Source organism: Pseudophryne corroboree, chromosome 8 (assembly GCF_028390025.1).
Source record: "Pseudophryne corroboree isolate aPseCor3 chromosome 8, aPseCor3.hap2, whole genome shotgun sequence".
Lineage (NCBI taxonomy): Eukaryota > Metazoa > Chordata > Amphibia > Anura > Myobatrachidae > Pseudophryne > Pseudophryne corroboree.
Genome location: NC_086451.1, coordinates 174696675 through 174723103, shown reverse-complemented (window position 1 = coordinate 174723103; position 26429 = coordinate 174696675). Strand labels below are relative to the sequence as shown.

General features: G+C 45.9%; 28 non-coding genes and 3 pseudogenes across 28 annotated transcripts; 26 read left to right on the top strand and 5 right to left on the bottom strand.

Annotated features, from left to right (window-relative positions):
• The first annotated feature begins 2303 nt into the window (after positions 1-2303).
• LOC134950552 (U1 spliceosomal RNA) lies at positions 2304-2467 on the top strand. The gene has a single exon (XR_010183452.1). It is a non-coding gene; the product is annotated as a U1 spliceosomal RNA (small nuclear RNA).
• A 152-nt stretch (positions 2468-2619) lies between these two features.
• LOC134952235 (U1 spliceosomal RNA) lies at positions 2620-2782 on the top strand. Its single transcript, XR_010184803.1, has one exon. It is a non-coding gene; the product is annotated as a U1 spliceosomal RNA (small nuclear RNA).
• Positions 2783-3456: 674 nt separating this feature from the next.
• LOC134951888 (U1 spliceosomal RNA) lies at positions 3457-3620 on the top strand. The gene has a single exon (XR_010184544.1). It is a non-coding gene; the product is annotated as a U1 spliceosomal RNA (small nuclear RNA).
• Positions 3621-3772: 152 nt separating this feature from the next.
• LOC134952619 (U1 spliceosomal RNA) lies at positions 3773-3935 on the top strand. The gene has a single exon (XR_010185104.1). It is a non-coding gene; the product is annotated as a U1 spliceosomal RNA (small nuclear RNA).
• A 670-nt stretch (positions 3936-4605) lies between these two features.
• Positions 4606-4769, top strand: LOC134950928 (U1 spliceosomal RNA). Its single transcript, XR_010183760.1, has one exon. It is a non-coding gene; the product is annotated as a U1 spliceosomal RNA (small nuclear RNA).
• A 152-nt stretch (positions 4770-4921) lies between these two features.
• Positions 4922-5084, top strand: LOC134953482 (U1 spliceosomal RNA). The gene has a single exon (XR_010185596.1). It is a non-coding gene; the product is annotated as a U1 spliceosomal RNA (small nuclear RNA).
• Positions 5085-5755: 671 nt separating this feature from the next.
• LOC134951493 (U1 spliceosomal RNA) lies at positions 5756-5919 on the top strand. The gene has a single exon (XR_010184223.1). It is a non-coding gene; the product is annotated as a U1 spliceosomal RNA (small nuclear RNA).
• A 152-nt stretch (positions 5920-6071) lies between these two features.
• LOC134952775 (U1 spliceosomal RNA) lies at positions 6072-6234 on the top strand. Its single transcript, XR_010185204.1, has one exon. It is a non-coding gene; the product is annotated as a U1 spliceosomal RNA (small nuclear RNA).
• Positions 6235-6905: 671 nt separating this feature from the next.
• On the top strand, positions 6906-7069 carry LOC134951294 (U1 spliceosomal RNA). The gene has a single exon (XR_010184061.1). It is a non-coding gene; the product is annotated as a U1 spliceosomal RNA (small nuclear RNA).
• A 152-nt stretch (positions 7070-7221) lies between these two features.
• Positions 7222-7384, top strand: LOC134953645 (U1 spliceosomal RNA). The gene has a single exon (XR_010185697.1). It is a non-coding gene; the product is annotated as a U1 spliceosomal RNA (small nuclear RNA).
• A 2622-nt stretch (positions 7385-10006) lies between these two features.
• On the top strand, positions 10007-10170 carry LOC134950656 (U1 spliceosomal RNA). Its single transcript, XR_010183537.1, has one exon. It is a non-coding gene; the product is annotated as a U1 spliceosomal RNA (small nuclear RNA).
• A 152-nt stretch (positions 10171-10322) lies between these two features.
• LOC134953643 (U1 spliceosomal RNA) lies at positions 10323-10485 on the top strand. The gene has a single exon (XR_010185696.1). It is a non-coding gene; the product is annotated as a U1 spliceosomal RNA (small nuclear RNA).
• A 2621-nt stretch (positions 10486-13106) lies between these two features.
• Positions 13107-13270, top strand: LOC134950654 (U1 spliceosomal RNA). The gene has a single exon (XR_010183536.1). It is a non-coding gene; the product is annotated as a U1 spliceosomal RNA (small nuclear RNA).
• A 152-nt stretch (positions 13271-13422) lies between these two features.
• LOC134953152 (U1 spliceosomal RNA) lies at positions 13423-13585 on the top strand. Its single transcript, XR_010185458.1, has one exon. It is a non-coding gene; the product is annotated as a U1 spliceosomal RNA (small nuclear RNA).
• A 661-nt stretch (positions 13586-14246) lies between these two features.
• On the top strand, positions 14247-14410 carry LOC134950841 (U1 spliceosomal RNA). The gene has a single exon (XR_010183689.1). It is a non-coding gene; the product is annotated as a U1 spliceosomal RNA (small nuclear RNA).
• A 152-nt stretch (positions 14411-14562) lies between these two features.
• LOC134952769 (U1 spliceosomal RNA) lies at positions 14563-14725 on the top strand. Its single transcript, XR_010185199.1, has one exon. It is a non-coding gene; the product is annotated as a U1 spliceosomal RNA (small nuclear RNA).
• A 670-nt stretch (positions 14726-15395) lies between these two features.
• Positions 15396-15559, top strand: LOC134950418 (U1 spliceosomal RNA). The gene has a single exon (XR_010183340.1). It is a non-coding gene; the product is annotated as a U1 spliceosomal RNA (small nuclear RNA).
• A 152-nt stretch (positions 15560-15711) lies between these two features.
• On the top strand, positions 15712-15853 carry LOC134953321 (U1 spliceosomal RNA; annotated as a pseudogene).
• Positions 15854-16548: 695 nt separating this feature from the next.
• On the top strand, positions 16549-16712 carry LOC134951145 (U1 spliceosomal RNA). Its single transcript, XR_010183938.1, has one exon. It is a non-coding gene; the product is annotated as a U1 spliceosomal RNA (small nuclear RNA).
• A 152-nt stretch (positions 16713-16864) lies between these two features.
• Positions 16865-17027, top strand: LOC134952485 (U1 spliceosomal RNA). The gene has a single exon (XR_010184996.1). It is a non-coding gene; the product is annotated as a U1 spliceosomal RNA (small nuclear RNA).
• A 671-nt stretch (positions 17028-17698) lies between these two features.
• LOC134950747 (U1 spliceosomal RNA) lies at positions 17699-17862 on the top strand. The gene has a single exon (XR_010183612.1). It is a non-coding gene; the product is annotated as a U1 spliceosomal RNA (small nuclear RNA).
• Positions 17863-18014: 152 nt separating this feature from the next.
• LOC134952484 (U1 spliceosomal RNA) lies at positions 18015-18177 on the top strand. The gene has a single exon (XR_010184995.1). It is a non-coding gene; the product is annotated as a U1 spliceosomal RNA (small nuclear RNA).
• A 657-nt stretch (positions 18178-18834) lies between these two features.
• Positions 18835-18998, top strand: LOC134951656 (U1 spliceosomal RNA). Its single transcript, XR_010184356.1, has one exon. It is a non-coding gene; the product is annotated as a U1 spliceosomal RNA (small nuclear RNA).
• Positions 18999-19150: 152 nt separating this feature from the next.
• LOC134952935 (U1 spliceosomal RNA) lies at positions 19151-19292 on the top strand (annotated as a pseudogene).
• Positions 19293-19987: 695 nt separating this feature from the next.
• LOC134951391 (U1 spliceosomal RNA) lies at positions 19988-20151 on the top strand. The gene has a single exon (XR_010184140.1). It is a non-coding gene; the product is annotated as a U1 spliceosomal RNA (small nuclear RNA).
• A 152-nt stretch (positions 20152-20303) lies between these two features.
• On the top strand, positions 20304-20467 carry LOC134952655 (U1 spliceosomal RNA). Its single transcript, XR_010185132.1, has one exon. It is a non-coding gene; the product is annotated as a U1 spliceosomal RNA (small nuclear RNA).
• Positions 20468-22542: 2075 nt separating this feature from the next.
• Positions 22543-22706, bottom strand: LOC134950912 (U1 spliceosomal RNA). Its single transcript, XR_010183746.1, has one exon. It is a non-coding gene; the product is annotated as a U1 spliceosomal RNA (small nuclear RNA).
• A 694-nt stretch (positions 22707-23400) lies between these two features.
• LOC134952808 (U1 spliceosomal RNA) lies at positions 23401-23542 on the bottom strand (annotated as a pseudogene).
• Positions 23543-23694: 152 nt separating this feature from the next.
• On the bottom strand, positions 23695-23858 carry LOC134950987 (U1 spliceosomal RNA). The gene has a single exon (XR_010183809.1). It is a non-coding gene; the product is annotated as a U1 spliceosomal RNA (small nuclear RNA).
• A 661-nt stretch (positions 23859-24519) lies between these two features.
• On the bottom strand, positions 24520-24682 carry LOC134952906 (U1 spliceosomal RNA). The gene has a single exon (XR_010185283.1). It is a non-coding gene; the product is annotated as a U1 spliceosomal RNA (small nuclear RNA).
• Positions 24683-24834: 152 nt separating this feature from the next.
• LOC134950292 (U1 spliceosomal RNA) lies at positions 24835-24998 on the bottom strand. Its single transcript, XR_010183235.1, has one exon. It is a non-coding gene; the product is annotated as a U1 spliceosomal RNA (small nuclear RNA).
• Positions 24999-26429: the final 1431 nt, after the last annotated feature.

Here is a 26429-nt window from a genome sequence, read left to right as displayed (position 1 = left end):
TCTATAGTAAAGGATACCTTTCTATTTATTGCCCCTCCCCTTATATGTGTCTGTGTTACAATAAAGCTTCGGTCTTGTGATTCCCTCACCCTCTTACACTCCACACACATAGCCTTATTAACTGTTGTATTATTGTATAGTTTAAATGTATAGTGCAGTTCATGATTTATAGTGTAGGCTGGCCTGTGCTGTAGTTCTTGAACTGTACTATACCGACAGCATTTGTATTGTGTTTTGGCTGTGCTGCAACACAGTACTTATGTGTGTAATGTTTATGTATGTTTTTTTGCTTCTTTATGTCAATAAAGACTGCTTTTTCAATCCAATATCTGAAAACAATCAATGTTTATCTTTGATGGCAATAGAAGTGGTATGATATTTGCTGCTTTTGAAAGGCAATATCTGATATGTCCCCTATCTGGGAACCATATATTAAATGGCTTTTCAGAAAAGGGAGATGGTAGAAGAGCTTTCAGTACTGGTAGGACCGATGCACATTTCCTATTCTAGCCTCCAAAAACAGATTCAGTTGCATTTTCCAGCGTGTTTTGGATGCGCCTTTGCAAATGTCTTACATCGACAAACTTATTTAGTACTATTTTGCAAATAGGGTTACATTGTTGCAACATTGTGTTCCCTGATTGCTTGATTTTTTAAATGCAACAATTGATAAAGACACCTGATAACTGCTCTGTGGAGTCTTATTTTGTGTCTACTTTTTATCTACATTTAATTCTCTACCTCTAATCAAGGCATTTTTAAGTGCTGGGGGCTGCCAGGACGTGAGGCCTACCTAGACTTTAGATCTGAATTTGAATGTACTTGTGAACTAACTTAATTTCCTACTTCTAAATTCATTCCTAAATTCACTACTTACATGAATCCTGTAGTTGGGCATTTTGGGACTTCGATTGTGGGCATTGTTTTGTGTCCAGACCAGCAGCAGGTGGTGTGCATTTGCTGGAAAGGCATCGAAGACCTCCGATATGCTGCATCTCCTGATGTGTGTCTCCCTCAAGTGGCTGTCAGCAAATGCCTGCTAGACACCCCATTCCAAGCTGATTGTGACATCACGGTACATGCATCATAGAACAGGCATGCTAGAACATGGGTCTTCAACCTGCGACCCTCCAGATGCTGTGGAACTACACATCCCAGCATGCCCTGCCTCAGTTTTAGCATACCTTAATAGCAAAACTGTGGCAGGGCATGCTGGGATGTGTAGTTTCACAGCAGCTGGAGGGCCACAGGATGAAGACCCATGTGCTAAAGCCAAGCCGCAGGTACATTGAATGCTAGCAAGCTGAATATTTAAATCCTTTTTATTCCGCAGCATTCCAATGTGGAAGATTCCATGGAACCAGAGATCCTTCCATTGAGAAGGACATGCTGCCTGGATGACTACACTGTGCAAATTAAATCACGGAGCCAGTTGGCTTGTGGGTGGCTCTGGTCACTGGGTGGTTGGGTGGGTGGTGTGTCGGAGGTGGAGCACATGCAAATGATTGTGTATCATCCAGCTAGTGAGAGAGAAAACTCATGCAGGAGTGTGCCTGCTTGTCAGTGGGTTATGCACCTTTCCAGACGTCAAATCTACATGGAGCAGCTGGAGAGGACAAGAGCAGGTTTGCAAAATATAGACAGAAGAGCTCTCCAGCCTAGTTTGCTGTCTGTTTCCACTTCTCTTTTCTTGAGCCGCTCCCTTCTATGCCCTTGCGCACTATCCTGACTTCTCCCATCTGCTTACTTTGTGCCTTCCAACGCACAATGCGAACTACAGGTAGTGCTGCAGGGCCCACACCCTTTTACTTGCCATACAGAGCAGCTCTGGAGCTGTTACAGTGCCCAGCTTCTGCAAGAAATCAGCTTGAATGCTTCAGGGGCTGGGGCATAGCCAACATGAGCCCCACACCGAAGGAGCGTGGAGGTGTTTAATGCGAACTAGGGGTCATCCAAGCGCTGCAAAAGGCCGACATGCCCTGCACGCCCCTTTTCTCTTTTCATATGCAGACGAGGGTTGAAGCCAACTTTGACCCACTGCTTGGATGACATCACCATATGCAAATCCATCTGCTGCAGGCCTTCCTCCAGGAATGCTTGCACTAGTTGTTGCATTTGGTTTGTTGTTTGAGGGTGCTTCAGTATTAGGCAGCCTTCTGCCCTCCCATGTTCATCTGAAAATATGTGTTCTCCCTGCAGTTGTTGTCCCCAGATGAGAGTTCCCTTGTGCTGCCTCAGTTGAATCTTCTTTACTTGACAGAGATGTGCCTGAGCAGCGGCCCTCCCCAGCCCTATCCCAAATCATACTTATTTTGCATAGGAGATACCATGGTCATGAAGATTGTTCTCCCAGGGTGAGGTTCATTCATTGCATTCTGGGTATGCTGACCCCTGTGATTTCCCCAAATGTGGGAAACTTGACTGCATTATTTGTGGTAGTGGGGGACTGTGTTTGTGCTTTCCTCTGGTCAGCTCTGGTAAAAGTCAGATTTCTTTGTCTCAGATCTTCCTCTAGCCTTGTTCTTCTTTCGAGAGTTACCTTGTGCTGCCTCAGTTGGATCTCCTTTACTTGACAGGGGGGTGCCCAAGCAGCGACCCTCCCCAGCTCTAGCCCAACTCCTACTTACCTGCCAGGTGAGATACTATGATCATGAAGGTGCTTCTCCCAGGGCAAGGCTCACCCATTGCACTCTGGGTGTGCTGCCCCTGTGATTTCCCCAAATGTGGGAAACTTGACTGCATAATTTGTGTTTCCACTGGTCGGCTTTCATATAATTCAGATCTCTTTGTCTCAGGTCTCTCTCCAGCCTAGTTTGCAGTCTGTTTCCACTTCTTTTTTTTTGAGCCCCTCCCTTCTATACCCTTGTGCACTATCCTGACTTCTCCTCCTGTCTGCTTACTTTGTGCCTTCCAATGCACAATGCAAACTACAGGTAGTGCTGCAGGGCCCACAAATTTTTACTTGCATTACAGAGCAGCTCTGGAGCTGTTACAGTGCCAAGCTGCTGCAAGAAATCAGCTTGAATGCTTCAGGGGCTGGGGCATTGCCAACATGAGCCCCACACCGAAGGAGGGTGGGGGTGTTTAATGCGAACTAAGGGTCATCCAAGCGCCGCAAAAGGCCGCCATTCCCTGCATACCCCTTTTCTATTTTCATATGCAGATGAGGGTTCCAGCCAACTTTGGCCCACTGCTTGGATGACATCACTGTATGCAAATCCGTCTTCTGCAGACCTTCCCCCAGGAATGCTTGTACTAGTTGTTGCATTTGGTTTGTTGTTTGGGGGTGCTTCAGTATTAGGCAGCCTTCTGCCCTCCCATGTTCATCTGAAAATATGTGTTCTCCCTGCAGTTGTTGTCCCCAGATGAGAGTTCCCTTGTGCTGCCTCAGTTGAATCTCCTTTACTTGACAGAGATGTGCCTGAGCAGCGGCCCTCCCCAGCCCTATCCCAAATCATACTTATTTTGCATAGGAGATATCATGGTAATGAAGACTGTTATCCCAGGGTGAGGTTCATTCATTGCATTCTGGGTATGCTGACCCCTGTGATTTCCCCAAATGTGGGAAACTCGACTTCATTATTTGTGGTAGTGGGGGACTGTGTTTGTGCTTTCCTCTGGTCAGCTCTGGTAAAAGTCAGATTTATTTGTCTCAGATCTTCCTCTAGCCTTGTTCTTCTTTCGAGAGTTCCCTTGTGCTGACTCAGTTGGATCTCCTTCACTTGACAGGGAAGTGCCCGAGCAGCGACCCTACCCAGCTCTAGCCCAACTCCTACTTACCTGCCAGGTGAGATACTATGATCATGTAGGTGCTTCTCCCAGGGCAAGGCTCACCCATTGCACTCTGGGTGTGCTGCCCCTGTGATTTTCCCAAATGTGGGAAACTTGACTGCATAATTTGTGTTTCCCCTGGTCGGCTCTCGTATAATTCAGATCTCTTTGTCTCAGGTCTCTCTCCAGCCTAGTTTGCTGTCTGTTTCCACTTCTCTTTTCTTGAGCCGCTCCCTTCTATGCCCTTGCGCACTATTCTGACCTCTCCTGTCTGCTTACTTTGTGCCTTCCAACGCACAATGCAAACTACAGGTAGTGCTGCAGGGCCCACACCCTTTTACATGCTTTACAGAGCAGCTCTGGAGCTGTTACAGTGCCCAGCTGCTGCAAGAAATCAGCTTGAATGCTTCAGGGGCTGGGGCATAACCAACATGAGCCCCACACCGAAGGAGGGTGGAGATGTTTAATGCGAATTAGGGGTCATCCAAGCGCCGCAAAAGGCCGCCATTCCCTGCACATCCCTTTTTTCTTTTCATATGCAGACGAGGGTTGAAGCCAACTTTGACCCACTGCTTGGATGACATCACCATATGCAAATCCATCTGCTGCAGGCCTTCCCCAGGAATGCTTGCACTAGTTGTTGCATTTGGTTTGTTGTTTGGGGGTGCTTCAGTATTAGGCAGCCTTCTGCCCTCCCATGTTCATCTGAAAATATGTGTTCTCCCTGCAGTTGTTGTCCCAAGATGAGAGTTCCCTTGTGCTGCCTCAGTTGAATCGCCTTTACTTGACAGAGATGTGCCTGAGCAGCGGCCCTCCCCAGCCCTGTCCCAAATCATACTTATTTTGCATAGGAGATACCATGGTCATGAAGATTGTTCTCCCAGGGTGAGGTTCATTCATTGCATTCTGGGTATGCTGACCCCTGTGATTTCCCCAAATGTTGGAAACTCGACTGCATTATTTGTGGTAGTGGGGGGCTGTGTTTGTGCTTTCCTCTGGTCAGCTCTGGTAAAAGTCAGATTTCTTTGTCTCAGATCTTCCTCTAGCCTTGTTCTTCTTTCGAGAGTTCCCTTGTGCTGCCTCAGTTGGATCTCCTTCACTTGACAGGGGGGTGCCCGAGCAGCGACCCTCCCCAGCTCTAGCCTAACTCCTACTTACCTGCCAGGTGAGATACTATGATCATGTAGGTGCTTCTCCCAGGGCAAGGCTCACCCATCGCACTCTTGGTGTGCTGCCCCTGTGATTTCCCCAAATGTGGGAAACTTGACTGCATAATTTGTGTTTCCCCTGGTTGGCTCTCGTATAATTCAGATGTCTTTGTCTCAGGTCTCTCTCCAGCCTAGTTTGCTGTCTGTTTCCACTTCTCTTTTCTTGAGCCGCTCCCTTCTATGCCCTTGCGCACTATCCTGACTTCTCCCGTCTGCTTACTTTGTGCCTTCCAACGCACAATGCGAACTACAGGTAGTGCTGCAGGGCCCACACCCTTTTACTTGCCTTACAGAGCAGCTCTGGAGCTGTTACAGTGCCCAGCTGCTGCAAGAAATCAGCTTGAATGCTTCAGGGGCTGGGGCATAGCCAACATGAGCCCCACACCGAAGGAGGGTGGAGGTGTTTAATGCGAACTAGGGGTCATCCAAGCGCCGCAAAAGGCCGCCATGCCCTGCATGCCCCTCTTCTCTATTCATATGCAGATGAGTGTTGAAGCCAACTTTGACCCACTGCTTGGATGACATCACCATATGCAAATCCATCTGCTGCAGGCCTTCCCCCATGAATGCTTGCACTAGTTGTTGCATTTGGTTTGTTGTTTGGGGGTGCTTCAGTATTAGGCAGCCTTCTGCCCTCCCATGTTCATCTGAAAATTTGTGTTCTCCCTGCAGTTGTTGTCCCCCGATGAGAGTTCCCTTGTGCTGCCTCAGTTGAATCTCCTTTACTTGACAGAGATGTGCCTGAGCAGCGGCCCTCCCCAGCTCTATCCCAAATCATACTTATTTTGCATAGGAGATACCATGGTCATGAAGATTGTTTTCCCAGGGTGAGGTTCATTCATTGCATTCTGGGTATGCTGACCCCTGTGATTTCCCCAAATGTGGGAAACTGGACTGCATTATTTGTGGTAGTGAGGGACTGTGTTTGTGCTTTCCTCTGGTCAGCTCTGGTAAAAGTCAGATTTCTTTGTCTCAGATCTTCCTCTAGCCTTGTTCTTCTTTCGAGAGTTCCCTTGTGCTGCCTCAGTTGGATCTCCTTCACTTGACAGGGGGGTGCCCGAGCAGCGACCCTCCCCAGCTCTAGCCCAGCTCCTACTTACCTGCCAGGTGAGATACTATGATCATGAAGGTGCTTCTCCCAGGGCAAGGCTCACCCATTGCACTCTGGGTGTGCTACTCCTGCGGTTTCCACAAATGTTGGACACTTGACTGCATAATTTGTGTTTCACCTGGTCGGCTCTCGTATAATTCAGATCTCTTTGTCTCAGGTCTCTCTCCAGCCTAATTTGCAGTCTGTTTCCACTTCTCTTTTCTTGAGTTGCTCCCTTCTATGCCCTTGCGCACTGTCCTGACTTCTCCCGTCTGCTTACTTTGTGCCTTCCAACGCACAATGCAAACTACAGGTAGTGCTGCAGGGCCCACACCCTTTTACTTGCCTTACAGAGCAGCTCTGGAGCTGTTACAGTGCCCAGCTGCTGCAAGAAATCAGCTTGAATGCTTCAGGGGCTGGGGCATAGCCATCATGAGCCCCACACCGAAGGAGGGTGGAGGTGTTTAATGCGAACTAGGGGTCATCCAAGCACCGCAAAAGGCCGCCATGCCCTGCATGCCAATTTTATCTTTTCATATGCAGACGAGGGTTGAAGCCAACTTTGACCCACTGCTTGGATGACATCACCATATGCAAATCCATCTGCTGCAGGCCTTCCCCCAGGAATGTTTGCACTAGTTGTTGCATTTGGTTTGTTGTTTGGGGGTGCTTCAGTATTAGGCAGCCTTCTGCCCTCCCATGTTCATCTGAAAATATGTGTACCTCCTGCAGTTGCTGTCCCCAGATGAGAGTTCCCTTGTGCTGCCTCAGTTGAATCTCCTTTACTTGACAGAGATGTGCCTGAGCAGCGGCCCTCTCCAGCCCTATCCCAAATCATACTTATTTTGCATAGGAGATACCATGGTCATGAAGATTGTTCTCCCAGGGTGAGGTTCATTCATTGCATTCTGGGTATGCTGACCCCTGTTATTTCCCCAAATGTGGTAAACTTGACAGCATTATTTGTGGTAGTGGGGGACTGTGTTTGTGCTTTCCTCTGGTCAGCTCTGGTAAAAGTCAGATTTCTTTGTCTCAGATCTTCCTCTAGCCTTGTTCTTCTTTCGAGAGTTCCCTTGTGCTGCCTTAGTTGGATCTCCTTCACTTGACTGGGGGGTGCCCGAGCAGCGACCCTCCCCAGCTCTAGCCCAACTCCTACTTACCTGCTAGGTGAGATACTATGATCATGAAGGTGCTTCAACCAGGGCAAGGCTCACCAATTGCACTCTGGGTGTGCTGCTCCTGCGATATCCCCAAATGTGGGAAACTTGACTGCATAATTTGTGTTTCCCCTGGTCGGCTCTCGTATAATTCAGATCTATTTGTCTCATGTCTCTCTCCAGCCTAGTTTGCTGTCTGTTTACACTTCTCTTTTCTTGAGCCACTCCCTTCTATGCCCTTGCGCACTATCTTGACTTCTCCCGTCTGCTTACTTTGTGCCGTCCAACGCACAATGCGAACTACAGGTAGTGCTGCAGGGCCCACACCCTTTTAGTTGCCTTACAGAGCAGCTCTGGAGCTATTACAGTGCCCAGCTGCTGCAAGTAATCAGCTTGAATGCTTCAGGGGCTGGGGCATAGCCAACATGAGCCCCACACCGAAGTAGGGTGGAGGTGTTTAATGCGAACTAGGGGTCATCCAAGCGCCGCAAAAGGCCGCCATGCCCTGCACGCCCCTTTTCTCTTTTCATATGCAGACGAGGGTTGAAGCCAACTTTGACCCACTGCTTGGATGACATCACCATATGCAAATCCATCTGCTGCAGGCCTTCCCCCAGGAATGCTTGTACTAGTTGTTGCATTTGGTTTGTTGTTTGGGGGTGCTTCAGTATTAGGCAGCCTTCTGCCCTCCCATGTTCATCTGAAAATATGTGTTCTCCCTGCAGTTGTTGTCCCCAGATGAGAGTTCCCTTGTGCTGCCTCAGTTGAATCTCCTTTACTTGACAAGGGAGGCATTTTGGATTTTTTCTTTGGGTACCCTTACACCTGATGGTCTGAATGAGAGCATCGAACTGAACAACATTGGCAGTCTCTGAAGATTTTATCTATTGATTTACCTAATACATTATTTATTGAATATCCATTTATTGTATGTTTAATAAATAAACAAAATTATTAGAAGTAGCTATTTTGGAAACAGCTTTCCTCTTAGGATGAAACTGTATAATCCTGTTGTGTGTGTTCCTTTAAAGTTCTTTAGTAAAATCCACTAGTAATGATGAACATCAGATTTCTTCCTCCATCCTCTTTTTACACTTTCTCTTGGTTCTATATATATTTTTTTTTCTATTTTTATTTTTTCCCCCTCCTTCTCCCAAAAGGCCCCCCTCCCCCCCCCCCTCCCTGTTTTAAATTTTAAAATCTTTAAATATTTAAATCTTCGAATCCTTAAATTGTCTGTTTAATATTTATTTTTTCTTCAATTCTTTTTGTTGTTTAAACAGCAATGTAGTTATTCCAGGGGTTAAAATAATGAAATATAGAAATAATATTAACAAAAATTAAAGGTAAAAATGAATTGATAGAATGATCCCATTAAAAGTAAATAAATAATATGGATGTTAAGCTGAGCAGGTTGGATTCGAACATGGGACTAGCTGCATAGAGTGCATTTGATGTTTCCCCTGCGCCACAAGAACTGCTTTAGTAGTGGCATGGATTTATGTTACCCTAAAAGGTTTTATATAAGTAAATGGGGATCCTTAGTGCTGAGTCTCTGAATTATGTATATGTGATTATAGATATGAGGTATTGATTGAAAGATTATAGGTTAATCTGTATATAGATTATATATTTTCTGTTATTTTTTAAACCACCTTGTTGCTTATTTTATTATTATTTTTAATCACCATGTTGCTTATTTTTATATTATGAAATGCCTTTATATGTGCAATTGCAATTAGAAAGTTGTTCCATATGTGAGTCATTACATGTATGCATCCAATTAGTACATGTATGTATCCAATCAACTAATTAGTAATGCTATTGGTCCGGTGCATTTTAAAAAGAGCCTGCTAGGCTGCTGATGTATCCTCTGACGAAACCGCTCTTGGATAACAGCGGAAAAACGCGTAAGGAAGGTGATTACCGGACACTCTGATTGCTGAGATATAAGCCCGTTCATGAACGAGCTACATCACGGCGGACGTCTGATGTAAAGACAGCGGTGAAGGGGAAAAAGCAATTTGAGACCGAGCAAAAGGAGGTCTCTACCCCACGGCAGGGAGAAATATCCCGACCGCGAGTGCCAATAAGACCCAGCCACGGTTAATGGGGGTCGTAGCATACCGCTGTGTTTCACCAACCATCACAGCGCTCTCCCCCTGTTTTCTTTCATTACTCACGTGAGTTACATATGAACTTTAACTGCAGTAAATAAGAGGCGTTGGTTACAACTGTTGCTGTTCATCCACAAGAAGGAATTTAATGTATCAATTACAATTGGAAAGTAATGATTAAATTACAACAGCTGTATCCAGGAGGATTTTTTGGACACTTTAATAAACATTCCGTTGTCATCAAGGGCAATATGAAATAGATCCTGATTACATTTAGATATGGATAGTGGTGCCTATATATGTTGACTCCATTGTATTTTATTGAATGTGGGTTTCTTCTGTCTATATATATTTTTTAAAAATAAAGAGCTTGTATATTTTATTTTTTGCGCTCCCTTAATAACAAGTGTGATTATCTTTAAAATTTGGTTTATTATTGGTAGAACAGTACTACCTATGGGAGCAGCATTTTATAATATATGGTGAAAATTAATAGATGTATAAAGATTAAATAAGCAACAAATTGGTGAAATAGATAAGTTTTGATAGGAGCGCTGGGTTCTATATATATATATAACATTTGGTTATATATATGTATAGACTTTATAAATTCTTGACAGAGATGTGCCTGAGCAGCGGCCCTCCCCAGCCCTATCCCAAATCATACTTATTTTGCATAGGAGATACCATGGTCATGAAGATTGTTCTCCCAGGGTGAGGTTCATTCATTGCATTCTGGGTATGCTGACCCCTGTGTTTTCCCCAAATGTGGGAAACTCGACTGCATTATTTGTGGTAGTGGGGGACTGTGTTTGTGCTTTCCTCTGGTCAGCTCTGGTAAAAGTCAGATTTCTTTGTCTCAGATCTTCCTCTAGCCTTGTTCTTCTTTCGAGAGTTCCCTTGTGCTGCCTTAGTTGGATCTCCTTCACTTGACTGGGGGGTGCCCGAGCAGCGACCCTCCCCAGCTCTAGCCCAACTCCTACTTACCTGCTAGGTGAGATACTATGATCATGAAGGTGCTTCAACCAGGGCAAGGCTCACCAATTGCACTCTGGGTGTGCTGCTCCTGCGATATCCCCAAATGTGGGAAACTTGACTGCATAATTTGTGTTTCCCCTGGTCGGCTCTCGTATAATTCAGATCTATTTGTCTCATGTCTCTCTCCAGCCTAGTTTGCTGTCTGTTTACACTTCTCTTTTCTTGAGCCACTCCCTTCTATGCCCTTGCGCACTATCTTGACTTCTCCCGTCTGCTTACTTTGTGCCGTCCAACGCACAATGCGAACTACAGGTAGTGCTGCAGGGCCCACACCCTTTTAGTTGCCTTACAGAGCAGCTCTGGAGCTATTACAGTGCCCAGCTGCTGCAAGTAATCAGCTTGAATGCTTCAGGGGCTGGGGCATAGCCAACATGAGCCCCACACCGAAGTAGGGTGGAGGTGTTTAATGCGAACTAGGGGTCATCCAAGCGCCGCAAAAGGCCGCCATGCCCTGCACGCCCCTTTTCTCTTTTCATATGCAGACGAGGGTTGAAGCCAACTTTGACCCACTGCTTGGATGACATCACCATATGCAAATCCATCTGCTGCAGGCCTTCCCCCAGGAATGCTTGTACTAGTTGTTGCATTTGGTTTGTTGTTTGGGGGTGCTTCAGTATTAGGCAGCCTTCTGCCCTCCCATGTTCATCTGAAAATATGTGTTCTCCCTGCAGTTGTTGTCCCCAGATGAGAGTTCCCTTGTGCTGCCTCAGTTGAATCTCCTTTACTTGACAAGGGAGGCATTTTGGATTTTTTCTTTGGGTACCCTTACACCTGATGGTCTGAATGAGAGCATCGAACTGAACAACATTGGCAGTCTCTGAAGATTTTATCTATTGATTTACCTAATACATTATTTATTGAATATCCATTTATTGTATGTTTAATAAATAAACAAAATTATTAGAAGTAGCTATTTTGGAAACAGCTTTCCTCTTAGGATGAAACTGTATAATCCTGTTGTGTGTGTTCCTTTAAAGTTCTTTAGTAAAATCCACTAGTAATGATGAACATCAGATTTCTTCCTCCATCCTCTTTTTACACTTTCTCTTGGTTCTATATATATTTTTTTTTCTATTTTTATTTTTTCCCCCTCCTTCTCCCAAAAGGCCCCCCTCCCCCCCCCCTCCCTGTTTTAAATTTTAAAATCTTTAAATATTTAAATCTTCGAATCCTTAAATTGTCTGTTTAATATTTATTTTTTCTTCAATTCTTTTTGTTGTTTAAACAGCAATGTAGTTATTCCAGGGGTTAAAATAATGAAATATAGAAATAATATTAACAAAAATTAAAGGTAAAAATGAATTGATAGAATGATCCCATTAAAAGTAAATAAATAATATGGATGTTAAGCTGAGCAGGTTGGATTCGAACATGGGACTAGCTGCATAGAGTGCATTTGATGTTTCCCCTGCGCCACAAGAACTGCTTTAGTAGTGGCATGGATTTATGTTACCCTAAAAGGTTTTATATAAGTAAATGGGGATCCTTAGTGCTGAGTCTCTGAATTATGTATATGTGATTATAGATATGAGGTATTGATTGAAAGATTATAGGTTAATCTGTATATAGATTATATATTTTCTGTTATTTTTTAAACCACCTTGTTGCTTATTTTATTATTATTTTTAATCACCATGTTGCTTATTTTTATATTATGAAATGCCTTTATATGTGCAATTGCAATTAGAAAGTTGTTCCATATGTGAGTCATTACATGTATGCATCCAATTAGTACATGTATGTATCCAATCAACTAATTAGTAATGCTATTGGTCCGGTGCATTTTAAAAAGAGCCTGCTAGGCTGCTGATGTATCCTCTGACGAAACCGCTCTTGGATAACAGCGGAAAAACGCGTAAGGAAGGTGATTACCGGACACTCTGATTGCTGAGATATAAGCCCGTTCATGAACGAGCTACATCACGGCGGACGTCTGATGTAAAGACAGCGGTGAAGGGGAAAAAGCAATTTGAGACCGAGCAAAAGGAGGTCTCTACCCCACGGCAGGGAGAAATATCCCGACCGCGAGTGCCAATAAGACCCAGCCACGGTTAATGGGGGTCGTAGCATACCGCTGTGTTTCACCAACCATCACAGCGCTCTCCCCCTGTTTTCTTTCATTACTCACGTGAGTTACATATGAACTTTAACTGCAGTAAATAAGAGGCGTTGGTTACAACTGTTGCTGTTCATCCACAAGAAGGAATTTAATGTATCAATTACAATTGGAAAGTAATGATTAAATTACAACAGCTGTATCCAGGAGGATTTTTTGGACACTTTAATAAACATTCCGTTGTCATCAAGGGCAATATGAAATAGATCCTGATTACATTTAGATATGGATAGTGGTGCCTATATATGTTGACTCCATTGTATTTTATTGAATGTGGGTTTCTTCTGTCTATATATATTTTTTAAAAATAAAGAGCTTGTATATTTTATTTTTTGCGCTCCCTTAATAACAAGTGTGATTATCTTTAAAATTTGGTTTATTATTGGTAGAACAGTACTACCTATGGGAGCAGCATTTTATAATATATGGTGAAAATTAATAGATGTATAAAGATTAAATAAGCAACAAATTGGTGAAATAGATAAGTTTTGATAGGAGCGCTGGGTTCTATATATATATATAACATTTGGTTATATATATGTATAGACTTTATAAATTCTTGACAGAGATGTGCCTGAGCAGCGGCCCTCCCCAGCCCTATCCCAAATCATACTTATTTTGCATAGGAGATACCATGGTCATGAAGATTGTTCTCCCAGGGTGAGGTTCATTCATTGCATTCTGGGTATGCTGACCCCTGTGTTTTCCCCAAATGTGGGAAACTCGACTGCATTATTTGTGGTAGTGGGGGACTGTGTTTGTGCTTTCCTCTGGTCAGCTCTGGTAAAAGTCAGATTTATTTGTCTCAGATCTTCCTCTAGCCTTGTTCTTCTTTCGAGAGTTTCCATGTGCTGCCTCAGTTGGATCTCCTTCACTAGACAGGGGGGTGCCCAAGCAGCGACCCTCCCCAGCTCTAGCCCAACTCCTACTTACCTGCCAGGTGAGATACTATGATCATGAAGGTGCTTCTCCCAGGGCAAGGCTCACCCATTGCACTCTGGGTGTGCTGCTCCTGCGGTTTCCCCAAATGTTGGTCACTTGACTGCATAATTTGTGTTTCCCCTGGTCGGCTCTCGTATAATTCAGATCTCTTTGTCTCAGGTCTCTCTCCAGCCTAGTTTGCTGTCTGTTTCCACTTCTCTTTTCTTGAGTTGCTCCCTTCTATGCCCTTGCGCACTATCCTGACTTCTCCCGTCTGCTTACTTTGTGCCTTCCAACGCACAATGCAAACTACAGGTAGTGCTGCAGGGCCCACACCCTTTTACTTGCCTTACAGAGCAGCTCTGGAGCTGTTACAGTGCCCAGCTGCTGCAAGAAATCAGCTTGAATGCTTCAGGGGCTGGGGCATAGCCCCACACCGAAGGAGGGTGGAGGTGTTTAATGCGAACTAGGGGTCATCCAAGCGCCGCAAAAGGCCGCCATGCCCTGCACGCCCCTTTTCTCTTTTCATATGCAGACGAGGGTTGAAGCCAACTTTGACCCACTGCTTGGATGACATCACCATATGCAAATCCATCTGCTGCAGGCCTTCCCCCAGGAATGCTTGCACTAGTTGTTGCATTTGGTTTGTTGTTTGGGGGTGCTTCAGTATTAGGCAGCCTTCTGCCCTCCCATGTTCATCTGAAAATATGTGTTCTCCCTGCAGTTGTTGTCCCCAGATGAGAGTTCCCTTGTGCTGCCTCAGTTGAATCTCCTTTACTTGACAGAGATGTGCCTGAGCAGCGGCCCTCCCCAGCCCTATCCCAAGTCAAACTTATTTTGCATAGGAGATACCATGGTCATGAAGATTGTTCTCCCAGGGTGAGGTTCATTCATTGCATTCTGGGTATGCTGACCCCTATGATTTCCCCAAATGTGGGAAACTCGACTGCATTATTTGTGGTAGTGGGGGACTGTGTTTGTTCTTTCCTCTGGTCAGCTCTGGTAAAAGTCAGATTTATTTGCTTCAGATCTTCCTCTAGCCTTGTTCTTCTATCGAGAGTTTCCTTGTGCTGCCTCAGTTGGATCTACTTCACTTGACAGGGGGGTGCCCGAGCAGCGACCCTCCCCAGCTCTATCCCAAATCCTACTTACCTGCCAGGTGAGATACTATGATCATGAAGGTGCTTCTCCCAGGGCAAGTCTCACCCATTGAACTCTGGGTGTGCTGCTCCTGCGATTTCCCCAAATGTGGGAAACTTGACTGCATAATTTGTGTTTCCCCTGGTCGGCTCTCGTATAATTCAGATCTCTTTGTCTCAGGTCTCTCTCCAGCCTAGTTTGCTGTCTATTTCCACTTCTTTTTTCTTGAGCCGCTCCCTTCTATGCCCTTGCGCACTATCCTAACTTCTCCCGTCTGCTTAATTTGTGCCTTCCAACGCACAATGCGAACTAAAGGTAGTGCTGCAGGGCCCACGCCCTTATACTTGCCTTACAGAGCAGCTCTGGAGCTGTTACAGTGCCTAGCTGCTGCAAGAAATCAGCTTGAATGCTTCAGGGGCTGGGGCATAGACAACATGAGCCCCACACCGAAGGAGGGTGGAGGTGTTTAATGCGAACTAGGGGTCATCCAATCGCCGCAAAAGGCCGCCATGCCCTGCACGCCCCTTTTCTCTTTTCATATGCAGACGAGGGTTGAAGCCAACTTTGACCCACTGCTTGGATGACATCACCATATGCAAATCCATCTGCTGCAGCCTTCCCCCAGGAATGCTTGCACTAGTTGTTGCATTTGGTTTGTTGTTTGGGGGTGCTTCAGTATTAGGCAGCCTTCTGCCCTCCCATGTTCATCTGAAAATATGTGTTCTCCCTGCAGTTGTTGTCCCCTGATGAGAGTTCCCTTGTGCTGCCTCAGTTGAATCTTCTTTACTTGACAGAGATGTGCCTGAGCAGCGGCCCTCCCCAGCCCTATCCCAAATCATACTTATTTTGCATAGGAGATACCATGGTCATGAAGATTGTTCTCCCAGGGTGAGGTTCATTCATTGCATTCTGGGTATGCTGACCCCTGTGATTTCCCTAAATGTGGGAAACTCGACTGCATTATTTGTGGTAGTGGGGGACTGTGTTTGTGCTTTCCTCTGGTCAGCTCTGGTAAAAGTCAGATTTCTTTGTCTCAGATTTTCCTCTAGCCTTGTTCTTCTTTCGAGAGTTCCCTTGTGCTGCCTCAGTTGGATCTCCTTCACTTGACAGGGGGGTGCCCGAGCAGCGACCCTCCCCAGCTCTAGCCCAACTCCTACTTACCTGCCAGGTGAGATACTATGATCATGAAGTTGCTTCTCCCTGGGCAAGGATCACCCATTGCACTCTGGGTGTGCTGCCCCTGTGATTTCCCCAAATGTGGGAAACTTGACTGCGTAATTTGTGTTTCCCCTGGTCGGCTCTCATATAATTCAGATCTCTTTGTCTCAGGTCTCTCTCCAGCCTAGTTTGCTGTCGGTTTCCACTTCTTTTTTCTTGAGCCCCTCCCTTCTATACCCTTGTGCACTATCCTGACTTCTCCTCCCGTCTGCTTACTTTGTGCCTTCCAATGCACAATGCAAACTACAGGTAGTGCTGCAGGGCCCACACCCTTTTACTTGCCTTACAGAGCAGCTCTGGAGCTGTTACAGTGCCCAGCTGCTGCAAGAAATCAGCTTGAATGCTTCAGGGGCTGGGGCATGGCCAACATGAGCCCCACACAGAAGGAGGGTGGGGGTATTTAATGCGAACTAGGGGTCATCCAAGCGCCGCAAAAGGCCGCCATGCCCTGCATACCCCTTTTCTCTTTTCATATGCAGATGAGGGTTCCAGACAACTTTGGCCCACTGCTTGGATGACATCACCGTATGCAAATCCGTCTTCTGCAGACCTTCCCCCAGGAATGCTTGTACTAGTTGTTGCATTTGGTTTGTTGTTTGGGGGTGCTTCAGTATTAGGCAGCCTTCTGCCCTCCCATGTTCATCTGAAAATATGTGTTCTCCCTGCAGTTGTTGTCCCCAGATGAGAGTTCCCTTGTGCTGCCTCAGTTGAATCTCCTTTACTTGACAGAGATGTGCCTGAGCAGCGGCCCTCCCCAGCCCTATCCCAAATCATACTTATTTTGCATAGGAGATACCATGGTCATGAAGATTGTTCTCCCAGGGTGAGGTTCATTCATTGCATTCTGGGTATGCTGACCCCTGTGATTTCCCCAAATGTGGGAAACTGGACTGCATTATTTGTGGTAGTGAGGGACTGTGTTTGTGCTTTCCTCTGGTCAGCTCTGGTAAAAGTCAGATTTCTTTGTCTCAGATCTTCCTCTAGCCTTGTTCTTCTTTCGAGAGTTTCCTTGTGCTGCCTCAGTTGGATCTCCTTCACTTGACAGGGGGGTGCCCGAGCAGCGACCCTCCCCAGCTCTAGCCCAACTCCTACTTACCTGCCAGGTAAGATACTATGATCATGAAGGTGCTTCTCCCAGGGCAAGGCTCACCCATTGCACTCTGGGTGTGCTGCTCCTGCGATTTCCCCAAATGTGGGAAACTTGACTGCATAATTTGTGTTTCCCCTGGTCGGCTCTCGTATAATTCAGATCTCTTTGTCTCAGGTCTCTCCCCAGCCTAGTTTGCTGTCTGTTTCCACTTCTCTTTTCTTGAGCCGCTCCCTTCTATGCCCTTGCGCACTATCCTGACTTCTCCCGTCTGCTTATTTTTTGCCTTCCAACGCACAATGCGAACTACAGGTAGTGCTGCAGGTCCCACACCCTTTTATTTGCCTTACAGAGCAGCTCTGGGGCTGTTACAGTGCCCAGCTGCTGCAAGAAATCAGCTTGAATGCTTCAGGGGCTGGGGCATAGCCAACATGAGCCCCACACCGAAGGAGGGTGAAGGTGTTTAATGCGAGCTAGGGGTCATCCAAGCGCCGCAAAAGGCTGCCATGCCCTGCACGCCCCTTTCCTCTTTTCATATGCAGACGAGGGTTGAAGCCAACTTTGACCCACTGCTTGGATGACATCACCATATGCAAATCCATCTGCTGCAGGCCTTCCCCCAGGAATGCCTGCACTAGTTGTTGCATTTTGTTTGTTGTTTTGGGGTGCTTCAGTATTAGGTAGCCTTCTGCCCTCCCATGTTCATCTGAAAATATGTGTTCTCCCTGCAGTTGTTGTCCCCAGATGAGAGTTCCCTTGTGCTGCCTCAGTTGAATCTCCTTTACTTGACAGAGATGTGCCTGAGCAGCGGCCCTCCCCAGCCCTATCCCAAATCATACTTATTTTGCATAGGAGATACCATGGTCATGAAGATTGTTCTCCCAGGGTGAGGTTCATTCATTGCATTCTGGGTATGCTGACCCCTGTGATTTCCACAAATGTGGGAAACTCGACTGCATTATTTGTGGTAGTGGGGGACTGTGTTTGTGCTTTCCTCTGGTCAGCTCTGGTAAAAGTCAGATTTCTTTGTCTCAGATTTTCCTCTAGCCTTGTTCTTCTTTCGAGAGTTCCCTTGTGCTGCCTCAGTTGGATCTCCTTCACTTGACAGGGGGGTGCCCGAGCAGCGACCCTCCCCAGCTCTAGCCCAACTCCTACTTACCTGCCAGGTAAGATACTATGATCATGAAGGTGCTTCTCCCAGGGCAAGGCTCACCCATTGCACTCTGGGTGTGCTGCTCCTGCGATTTCCCCAAATGTGGGAAACTTGACTGCATAATTTGTGTTTCCCCTGGTCGGCTCTCGTATAATTCAGATCTCTTTGTCTCAGGTCTCTCTCCAGCCTAGTTTGCTGTCTGTTTCCACTTCTCTTTTCTTGAGCCGCTCCCTTCTATGCCCTTGCGCACTATCCTGACTTCTCCCGTCTGCTTACTTTTTGCCTTCCAACGCACAATGCGAACTACAGGTAGTGCTGCAGGTCCCACACCCTTTTATTTGCCTTACAGAGCAGCTCTGGAGCTGTTACAGTGCCAAGCTGCTGCAAGAAATCAGCTTGAATGCTTCAGGGGCTGGGGCATAGCCAACATGAGCCCCACACTGAAGGAGGGTGGAGGTGTTTAATGCGAGCTAGGGGTCATCCAAGCGCCGCAAAAGGCTGCCATGCCCTGCACGCCCCTTTTCAACGAGGGTTGAAGCCAACTTTGACCCACTGCTTGGATGACATCACCATATGCAAATCCATCTGCTGCAGGCCTTCCCCCAGGAATGCCTGCACTAGTTGTTGCATTTTGTTTGTTGTTTTGGGGTGCTTCAGTATTAGGTAGCCTTCTGCCCTCCCATGTTCATCTGAAAATATGTGTTCTCCCTGCAGTTGTTGTCCCCAGATGAGAGTTCCCTTGTGCTGCCTCAGTTGAATCTCCTTTACTTGACAGAGATGTGCCTGAGCAGCGGCCCTCCCCAGCCCTATCCCAAATCATACTTATTTTGCATAGGAGATAACATGGTCATGAAGATTGTTCTCCCAGGGTGAGGTTCATTCATTGCATTCTGGGTATGCTGACCCCTGTGATTTCCACAAATGTGGGAAACTCGACTGCATTATTTGTGGTAGTGGTGGACTGTGTTTGTGCTTTCCTCTGGTCAGCTCTGGTAAAAGTCAGATTTCTTTGTCTCAGATTTTCCTCTAGCCTTGTTCTTCTTTCGAGAGTTCCCTTGTGCTGCCTCAGTTGGATCTCCTTCACTTGACAGGGGGCTGCCCGAGCAGCGACCCTCCCCAGCTCTAGCCCAACTCCTACTTACCTGCCAGGTGAGATACTATGATCATGAAGTTGCTTCTCACTGGGCAAGGATCACCCATTGCACTCTGGGTGTGCTGCCCCTGTGATTTCCCCAAATGTGGGAAACTTGACTGCGTAATTTGTGTTTCCCCTGGTCGGCTCTCATATAATTCAGATCTCTTTGTCTCAGGTCTCTCTCCAGCCTAGTTTGCTGTCTGTTTCTACTTCTTTTTTCTTGAGCCCCTCCCTTCTATACCCTTGTGCACTATCCTGACTTCTCCTCCCGTCTGCTTACTTTGTGCCTTACAATGCACAATGCAAACTACAGGTAGTGCTGCAGGGCCCACACCCTTTTACTTGCCTTACAGAGCAGCTCTGGAGCTGTTACAGTGCCCAGCTGCTGCAATAAATCAGCTTGAATGCTTCAGGGACTGGGGCATGGCCAACATGAGCCCCACACAGAAGGAGGGTGGGGGTATTTAATGCGAACTAGGGGTCATCCAAGCGCCGCAAAAGGCTGCCATGCCCTGCATACCCCTTTTCTCTTTTCATATGCAGATGAGGGTTCCAGCCAACTTTGGCCCACTGCTTGGATGACATCACCGTATGCAAATCCATCTTCTGCAGACCTTCCCCCAGGAATGCTTGTACTAGTTGTTGCATTTGGTTTGTTGTTTGGGGGTGCTTCAGTATTAGGCAGCCTTCTGCCCTCCCATGTTCATCTGAAAATATGTGTTCTCCCTGCAGTTGTTGTCCCCAGATGAGAGTTCCCTTGTGCTGCCTCAGTTGAATCTCCTTTACTTGATAGAGATGTGCCTGAGCAGCGGCCCTCCCCAGCCCTATCCCAAATCATACTTATTTTGCATAGGAGATACCATGGTCATGAAGATTGTTCTCCCAGGGTGAGGTTCATTCATTGCATTCTGGGTATGCTGACCCCTGTGATTTCCCCAAATGTGGGAAACTTGACTGCATTATTTGTGGTAGTGAGTGACTGTGTTTGTGCTTTCCTCTGGTCAGCTCTGGTAAAAGTCAGATTTCTTTGTCTCAGATCTTCCTCTAGCCTTGTTCTTCTTTCGAGAGTTTCCTTGTGCTGCCTCAGTTGGATCTCCTTCACTTGACAGGGGGGTGCCCGAGCAGCGACCCTCCCCAGCTCTAGCCCAACTCCTACTTACCTGCCAGGTGAGATACTATGATCATGAAGGTGCTTCTCCCAGGGCAAGGCTCACCCATTGCTCTCTGGGTGTGCTGCTCCTGCGATTTTCCCAAAATGTGGGAAACTTGACTGCATAATTTGTGTTTCCCCTGGTCGGCTCTCGTATAATTCAGATCTCTTTGTCTCAGGTCTCTCTCCAGCCTAGTTTGCTGTCTGTTTCCACTTCTCTTTTCTTGAGCCGCTCCCTTCTATGCCCTTGCGCACTATCCCAGGATAATTATTGTAGCTGGTCTGCGGGTAACAGCTCTCAGATCCACTTCTAGAAAAAATGCAACAATGTAATTTGAGTGACAAACTGCAGAGATGAACCCTTTCTGTGACTGCTGCACAGGGATCACACAAACTCTATTCATAGGGCTGACTTCACTTACGGGAGATGTTCTCGCCCCGCAAAGAAGTGCGAGTATATACCGCACTTACGGTACCATTGGATTTACAGATATTTTCTTGCAATACACTATGGGGGTCATTCTGAGTTGATTGCTCGCTAGCAGTTTTTAGCAGCCTTAAAACGGTGGAGTTAACATATCTCACGTGGAAGGTGGTCATGTTATTAGCCTTGGCTTCGGCTAGGTGAGTGTCGGAATTAGCGGCTTTGTCACATAAAAGCCCATATTTGGTGTTCCATGTGGATAGAGCGGAATTGCGGACCCATCCTCAATTCCTACCAAAAGTGGTCTCATCTTTTCATATGAGCCAATCTATTGTGGTGCCTTTGGCTACGCGTGACTTGGAGGATTCCGAGTTACTTGATGTGGTCAGGGCTTTGAAAATTTACGTGGCCAGGACGGCTAGAGTCAGGAAAACTGAAGCGCTGTTTGTCCTGTATGCAACCAACAAGATTGGTGCCCCTGCTTCAAAGCAGGCTATTGCTCGCTGGATTTGTAACACGATTCAGCAAGCGCATTCTATGGCTGGATTGCAGTTACCGAAATCGGTCTAGGCCCATTCCACGAGGAAAGTGGGCTCTTCTTGGGCGGCTGCCCGAGGGGTCTCGGCACTACAGCTGTGTCGAGCTGCTACTTGGTCAGGTTCAAACACCTTTTCAAAATACTATAAGTTTGATACCCTGGCTGAGGAGGAACTCATGTTTGCTCAATCGGTGCTGCAGAGTCATCCGCACTCTCCCGCCCGTTTTGGAGCTTTGGTATAATCCCCATGGTCCTTATGGAGTCCCCAGCATCCTCTAGGACGTTAGAGAAAATAAGATTTTAAACCTACCGGTAAATCTTTTTCTCGTAGTCCGTAGAGGATGCTGGGCGCCCGTCCCAAGTGCGGACTACTTCTGCAATACTTGTATATAGTTATTGCTTCAATAAGGGTTATGTTATAGTTGCATCGGTCCTGCACTGATGCTACAGTATGTTGTTTTTTCGTACTCATAACTGGGTAGTTTATCACAAGTTATACGGTGTGATTGGTGTGGCTGGTATGAATCTTGCCCTGGATTAACAAAATCCTTTCCTCATACTGTCAGTCTCCTCTGGGCACAGTTTCTCTAACTGTGGCATAGAGGCGCATAGAGGGAGGAGCCAGTGCACACCCAGAACTAAAGTCTTTCTTAAAGTGCCCATGTCTCCTGCGGAGCCCGTCTATCCCCATGGTCCTTACGGAGTCCCCAGCACCCTCTACGGACTACGAGAAAAAGATTTACCGGTAGGTTTAAAATCTTATTTTCTACTTTATTCTTTTCTATCCTAGTTTATTACGACCAACTCTCATCCAAGGAGTTTGATATTCTACTACCTGCATGCAATTTAAATTGCTTAAATTGTTTATATGGTTGATTTGTCCTTCACAACCCATAATCTGCAACTTGGATGTACTTGTGTCATTGAAAATCTTATAATAAAAATGTTTATATATTGAAAAAAAAAGTTATAAGACATATGCATTCAATATTTGAAGAAACAAAATAAAATAAAGCTATGTATTGGGTTTCACTAACAAGCACATTGGAAGACTTGACTACTGTTAAAAGACATGCATTACATGGTATAGAGCCACAAACCACAATGTAGTAAAATAAAAACAAACTTACATGTGCTAGAGCTGGGGAGGGTCGCTGCTCGGGCAGCCCCCTGTCAAGTGAAGGAGATCCAACTGAGGCAGCACAAGGGAACTATCGAAAGAAGAACAAGGCTAGAGGAAAATCTGAGACAAAGAAATCTGACTTTTACCAGAGCTGACCAGAGGAAAGCACAAACACAGTCCCCCACTACCACAAATAATGCAGTCGAGTTTCCCACATTTGTGGAAATCACAGGGGTCAGCATACACAGAATGCAATGAATGAACCTCACCCTGGGAGAACAATCTTCATGACCATGGTATCTCCTATGCAAAATAAGTATGATTTGGGATAGGGCTGGGGAGGGCCGCTGCTCAGGCACATCTCTGTCAAGTAAAGGAGATTCAACTGAGGCAGCACAAGGGAACTCTCATCTGGGGACAACAACTGCAGGGAGAACACATATTTTCAGATGAACATGGGAGGGCAGAAGGCTACCTAATACTGAAGCACCCCCAAACAACAAACAAAATGCAACAACTAGTGCAAGCATTCCTGGGGGAAGGCCTGCAGCAGATGGATTTGCATATGGTGATGTCATCCAAGCAGTGGGTCAAAGTTGGCTTCAACCCTCGTCTGCATATGAAAAGAGAAAAGGGGCGTGCAGGGCATGGCAGCCTTTTGCGGCGCTTGGATGACCCCTAGCTCGCATTAAACACCTCCACCCTCCTTCGGTGTGGGGCTCATGTTGGCTATGCCCCAGCCTCTGAAGCATTCAAGCTGATTTCTTGCAGCAGTTGGCACTGTAACAGCTCCAGAGCTGCTCTGTAAGGCAAATAAAAGGGTGTGGGACCTGCAGCACTACCTGTAGTTTGCTTTGTGCATTGTAAGGCAAAAAGTAAGCAGACGGGAGGAGAAGTCAGGATAGTGCACTAGGGTATAGAAGGGAGGGGCTCAAGAAAAAAGAAGTGGAAACAGACAGCAAACTAGGCTGGAGAGAGACCTGAGACAAAGAGATCTGAATTATATGAGAGCTGACCAGGGGAAACACAAATTATGCAGTCAAGTTTCCCACATTTGGGGAAATCGCAGGAGCAGCACACCCAGAGTGCAATGGGTGATCCTTGTCCTGGGAGAAGCAACTTCATGATCATAGTATCTCACCTGGCAGGTAAGTAGGAGTTGGGCTAGAGCTGGGGAGGGTCGCTGCTCGGGCACCCCCCTGTCAAGTGAAGTAGATCCAACTGAGGCAGCACAAGGAAACTCTCGATAGAAGAACAAGGCTAGAGGAAGATCTGAGACAAATAAATCTGACTTTTACCAGAGCTGACCAGAGGAAAGAACAAACACAGTCCCCCACTACCACAAATAATGCAGTCGAGTTTCCCACATTTGTGGAAATCACAGGGGTCAGCATACCCAGAATGCAATGAATGAACCTCACCCTGGGAGAACAATCTTCATGACCATGGTATCTCCTATGCAAAATAAGTATGACTTGGGATAGGGCTGGGGAGGGCCGCTGCTCAGGCACATCTCTGTCATGTAAAGGAGATTCAACTGAGGCAGCACAAGGGAACTCTCATCTGGGGACAACAACTGCAGGGAGAACACATATTTTCAGATGAACATGGTAGGGCAGAAGGCTGCCTAATACTGAAGCACCCCCAAACAACAAACCAAATGCAACAACTAGTGCAAGCATTCCTGGGGGAAGGCCTGCAGCAGATGGATTTGCATATGGTGATGTCATCCAAGCAGTGGGTCAAAGTTGGCTTCAACCCTCGTCTGCATATGAAAAGAGAAAAGGGGCGTGCAGGGCATGGCGGCCTTTTGCGGCACTTGGATGACCCCTAGTTCGCATTAAACACCTCCACCCTCCTTCGGTGTGGGGCTATGCCCCAGCCCCTGAAGCATTCAAGCTGATTTCTTGCAGCAGCTGGGCACTGTAACAGCTCCAGAGCTGCTCTGTAAGGAAAGTAAAAGGGTGTGGGCCCTGCAGCACTACCTGTAGTTTGCATTGTGCGTTGGAAGGCACAAAGTAAGCAGACGGGAGAAGTCAGGATAGTGAGCAAGGGCATAGAAGGGAGCAACTCTAGAAAAGAGAAATGGAAACAGACAGCAAACTAGGCTGGAGAGAGACCTGAGACAAAGAGATCTGAATTATACGAGAGCCGACCAGGGGAAACACAAATTATGCAGTCAAGTGTCCAACATTTGGGGAAACCGCAGGAGCAGCACACCCAGAGTGCAATGGGTGAGCCTTGCCCTGGGAGAAGCACCTTCATGATCATAGTATCTCACCTGGCAGGTAAGTAGGAGTTGGGCTAGAGCTGGGGAGGGTCGCTGCTCGGGCACCCCCCTGTCAAGTGAAGGAGATCCAACTGAGGCAGCACATGGAAACTCTCAAAAGAAGAACAAGGCTAGAGGAAGATCTGAGACAAATAAATCTGACTTTTACCAGAGCTGACCAGAGGAAAGCACAAACACAGTCCCCCACTACCACAAATAATGCAGTTGAGTTTCCCACATTTGGGGAAATCACAGGGGTCAGCATACCCAGAATGCAATGAATGAACCTCACCCTGGGAGAACAATCTTCATGACCATGGTATCTCCTATGCAAAATAAGTATGATTTGGGATAGGGCTGGGGAGGGCTCAGGCACATCTCTGTCAAGAATTTATAAAGTCTATACATATATATAACCAAATGTCAATATATATATATAGAACCCAGCGCTCCTATCAAAACTTATCTATTTCACCAATTTGTTGCTTATTTAATCTTTATACATCTATTAATTTTCACCATATATTATAAAATGGTGCTCCCATAGGTAGTACTGTTCTACCAATAATAAACCAAATTTTAAAGATAATCACACTTGTTATCAAAGGAGCGCAAAAAATAAAATATACAAGCTCTTTATTTAAAAAAAAATATATATAGACAGAAGAAACCCACATTCAATAAAATACAATGGAGTCAACATATATAGGCACCACTATCCATATCTAAATGTAATCAGGATCTATTTCATATTGCCCTTGATGACAACGGAATGTTTATTAAAGTGTCCAAAAAATCCTCCTGGATACAGCTGTTGTAATTTAATCGTTACTTTCCAATTGTAATTAATACATTAAATTCCTTCTTGTGGATGAACAGCAACAGTTGTAACCAACGCCTCTTATTTACTGCAGTTAAAGTTCATATGTAACTCACGTGAGTAATGAAAGAAAACAGGGGGAGAGCGCTGTGATGGTTGGTGAAACACAGCGGTATGCTACGACCCCCGTTAACCGTGGCTGGATCTTATTGGCACTCGCGGTCGGGATATTTCTCCCTGCCGTGGGGTAGAGACCTCCTTTTGCTCGGTCTCAAATTGCTTTTTCCCCTTCACCGCTGTCTTTACATCAGACGTCCGCCGTGATGTAGCTCGTTCATGAACGGGCTTATATCTCAGCAATCAGAGTGTCCGGTAATCACCTTCCTTACGCGTTTCTCCGCTGTTATCCAAGAGCGGTTTCGTCAGAGGATACATCAGCAGCCTAGCAGGCTCTTTTTAAAATGCACCGGACCAATAGTATTACTAATTAGTTGATTGGATACATACATGTACTAACTGGATGCATACATGTAATGACTCACATATGGAACAACTTTCTAATTGCAATTGCACATATAAAGGCATTTCATAATATAAAAATAAGCAACATGGTGATTAAAAATAATAATAAAATAAGCAACAAGGTGGTTTAAAAAATAACAGAAAATATATAATCTATATACAGATTAACCTATAATCTTTCAATCAATACCTCATATCTATAATCACATATACATAATTCAGAGACTCAGCACTAAGGATCCCCATTTACTTATATAAAACCTTTTAGGGTAACATAAATCCATGCCACTACTAAAGCAGTTCTTGTGGCGCAGGGGAAACATCACCTGCACTCTATGCAGCTAGTCCCATGTTCGAATCCAACCTGCTCAGCTTAACATCCATATTATTTATTTACTTTTAATGGGATCATTCTATCAATTCATTTTTACC